This window comes from Cucurbita maxima, unplaced genomic scaffold, assembly GCF_002738345.1.
Source record: "Cucurbita maxima cultivar Rimu unplaced genomic scaffold, Cmax_1.0 Cma_Scf00879, whole genome shotgun sequence".
NCBI classification, from domain to species: Eukaryota; Viridiplantae; Streptophyta; class Magnoliopsida; order Cucurbitales; family Cucurbitaceae; genus Cucurbita; species Cucurbita maxima.
The window spans coordinates 1-3873 of NW_019272895.1; the positions used below are offsets into that span (position 1 = coordinate 1).

Sequence of the window (3873 nt, forward strand, 5' to 3'; positions counted from 1 at the left end):
TTATATTCTTCTTTAGTGGGAACCCTCAAAGCTGGGGCTTGTCACTGATGCAATGGTTGAGAGGTACTTCTCTAGGATTGAAGACGAAGAGTGGGAAGACCTAAAGCTCCCTGCAAGACTCAACTTGCCTGCTTCAGCCACTTCAAAGCTCTAGTTACCATGAGTTTGCAACTTACTCAGTTAATATATATTAGTACTTTGCTAGTTGTTTATGTCTATACATGGTGGTGGGTAAGACTGTTGGAAATAAGCCTTCCTCAATGAGGAATCAATAGTTGATTTAATGTATTCTAAAATCAATGAACATACGTAAAATAATGTATTCATAATAAAATTTCAATTTTACACCATGCTATAGATGATAACATTGTCCTTTGTTATTTCTTGTAAACCTATTTTCTATTGACGCAGGAGGGAAGGAAATATCACATCATCCATCCACAGATACCGCTTAAGCTGTGATAAAGGTATTCTAAATTTTCTACCGAGCATTATGGATTGCACATTCCTTTCAACTTCAAACATCAATGAAATTTTATTACGTTGAGGGAATGACCTTAATTACATCTGTGTGATTATTAGAGATATTTGTGTAACCTCATTAAATAAGAAAAATAGTTAGACTTCCCTAATTTATTTGTAACCTCATTACCTAGTATCAAGAGATTTAGTTAGCCTTTTTGTAGTATTAAACACACGTTTATCTCTCTGAAAAATTAAAAAGAAATGTGAGCAAGCTAATTTATGCTTACAATGTATCCTTTATATATATATATATATATATTTTGTAGAGCCATTCATGTTTCACCAATAATCCCTACAAGAACAGGAACCATCTTTGAAATGGTGGAAATGGTTTCGATCTCTCACCGTTTATCTACCTTTTGTAAATCTTTATTGTAGTATGATAGTCTGAGCAAGCTTAAGTATGAGATCTCACATCGGTTGGAGAGGAGAACGAAGTATTCTTTATAAGGGTGTAGAAACCTCTCCCTAGCCGACGCATTTTACTAACCTTGAGGGAAAGCCTAAAAGGAAAAGTCCAAATAGGACAAAATAACCATTCTTCCCCCTACCTTAGATTTCAATAAGCCATCACATAAAGCTAGTTTTTCACTATGTTAAGAAACCGATTCTTCCTTCTTAATATCATCAAAGTTGAGTAAACTTCTGAGATATTTGCAACTTAGCCTGCCAGCTTCAGCTTCTCTCTAACTTGTCTAAGCATCATAAATATTTCAGTTGTTTCTGGGTAAGAACAATCTCCCGCCAGAAATGAATGTGGGGCATTATCGATCGAACTGCAACCAGGTGCTTTTGAACTCCTGTCTGATTCATCAATTCTCTAATCTTTTTTCACTTCATTCCACACTTTCCTTCTTGCATAAATATTGGAGAGCAAAATGTAAACTCCATCATTTGTTGGTTCAAGTTTTAGCAGGCATCTAGCCGCTTCCTCCCCAAGCTCAATATTGTTATATACTCGTTAAGCACCAAGCATAGAGCCCCAGATTGCACCATTTGGTTCTAAAGACATTACTCAGATAAATTCTCGAGCTTCTGCCAAACAACCCTCTCTAGACAAAAAAATCTAGCATGAACCCATAATGCTCTCACGTTGGCTAATTTAGGGAATGGTCATAAGTTTATAAGTAAGGAATACATCTCCATTGGTATGAGGGATTTTGGGGAATCCCAAAGAAAAGCCATGAGAGCCTATGCTCAAAGTGGACAATATCATATCATTGTAGAGATCCGTGATTCCTAACATAATATCAGAGTCATGCCCTAAACTTAGCCATTTCTATAGAATCCTCAAATGTCGAACAAAGAATTGTGAGCCTCGAAGGTGTAGTTAAAAATGACTAAAGTGTCGAACAAGGGGTGTACTTTGTTCGAGGGCTCAAGAGAAGGAGTTGAACCTCGATTAAGGGGAGGCTGTTCGAGAATTTCATAAACCTCAGGGGAGGCTCTATAGTGTACTTTGTTCGAGGGAAGGATTGTTGGGAGGGAGTCCCACATTGGCTAATTTAGGGAATGATCATGAGTTTATAAATAAGGAAATACATCTCCGTTGGTATGAGGCCTTTTGGGGAAGCCTAAAGCAAAGTCATGAGAACTTATGCTCAAAGTGGATAATATCATACCAACCATTGTGGAGATCCGTGATTCCTAACATGATTCATTCCATTAAAAAAAGCTCCCTTTCATGTAATTGCTCCCTGCCCTCTTGAACTAACCCTGCGTAGCTGTGCAGGCACTCAGTACCTCTAATCATCTTAAGGCTGTCATTTGCGTTAGATGGAACCGGGTGAGAGCCTCCCTGCCGAGGCCGTGTAGAGCAAGATCAATTATCATAGAATCCATGAAATCAAATCCCTTTTCGACATCCCATCAAAGATTCGGTTGGCAACATCTATTTCTCCGCACTTCGAATGCATGTACAGCTAGAATCGTGACTTCATTCGGGCGCATGTTCAAGCCACCAACCATTTCCCTGATTAACTGCATCGCCTCTATGATTCTATTGTTCTCGACATAACCAAAAATAAAAGCCGACCAAGCATACACGTCTCTTTCAGACAAACGATCAAATACTTGCTTTGTAGTGTTTAGCTCCCAACATTTAGCATACATTAGGGATCACGAACTCCTGTAATGGTATGATATTTTCCACTTTGAACATAAGCTCTCATGACTTTACTTTTGATTTTCCCAAAAAGTCTCATTCCGGTGGAGATGTATTCTTTACTTATAAACTCATGATCTCCTTAATTAGCCGATGTGGGACTACCCACCAACAATCCTCCTCTCAAACAAAGTATACCATAGAGCCTCCCCTGAGGCCTATGAAGCCCTCAAACAACCTCCCATTAATTGAAGCTTGACTCCTTTGGAAACCTCAAACAAAGTATACTTTGTTCGACACTTGAGTCGCTTTTTGACTACACTTTCAAGTCTCACAACTTCTTTGTTTGACATTTTAGGATTCTATTGACATGGCTAAGTGAAGAGCATAACTCTGATAACATGTTAGGAATCACGAACCTTCGTAATGGTATATGATATTGTCCACTTTGAGCATAAGCTCTCATGGCTTTACTTTTGGTTTTCCCAAAGGGTCTTATTCCAATGGAGATTTATTCTTTATTTATAAATTCATGGTCAACCCCTTAATTTGAGGCACTTCCCAAACACATCTCAAATTCTCGTACCCATCTCCGGAATTCGAGAATGCAGCTTCATTCCAACGCCCAAACCTTTCAATTGAGCACAAGCTAGTACGAGTGTTGCCATGGTCATTTCATCGGGGTAAACCCATCTTCCTCCATTTTTCTCGTACAGAAGAAATGCCTCATTAGGACAATGGTTTTTCGTACAACCACTAATCATCGAAGTCCAAACCACTTCGTTTCTATGACCCATTTTCTCAAACAAAACCTTCGCAGAGTTCAAATCCCCACAGGCTGCATACATATTTAACAATGTGGTTTCTATGTACAGGTCGGAATCAAGCATATACTTCCCAACTTTGAGTTCCAATGAAAGGGAACAAACCTTCAGCAGTGAAGGAAATGTGAATCTATCAGCAACATTTCTCGACCATTGAAGCATCTCAAAGTAACTTTGGAGTGCCCTTCTCGGCCTGTTGGAATTCACAAGGCCTCTCAACATGGTGTTCCAAGTAAGTATATCCAACTCTTGAGTGTGTGAAAAAACTGAATAACCATAGGCAAGACCAGGCGAGCCCATTGAGAGGACATGAGCAATGAGCTCGTTAAGTGAATGGCTTATGGTGGATGAAGCCAGTAACTACCATTTGTGCATGAAATTGCTGAAATTTTGTTGATTGTGTCCATTTTGTTGCTTCTT

At 38.9% G+C, this 3873-nt stretch overlaps 1 long non-coding RNA gene across 1 annotated transcript; it reads left to right on the plus strand.

Annotated features, from left to right (window-relative positions):
• The first annotated feature begins 20 nt into the window (after positions 1 to 20).
• Positions 21 to 3873, plus strand: LOC111474954. The gene is made up of 3 exons (XR_002716234.1): positions 21 to 179; positions 412 to 467; positions 3505 to 3873. It is a non-coding gene; the product is annotated as an uncharacterized LOC111474954 (long non-coding RNA).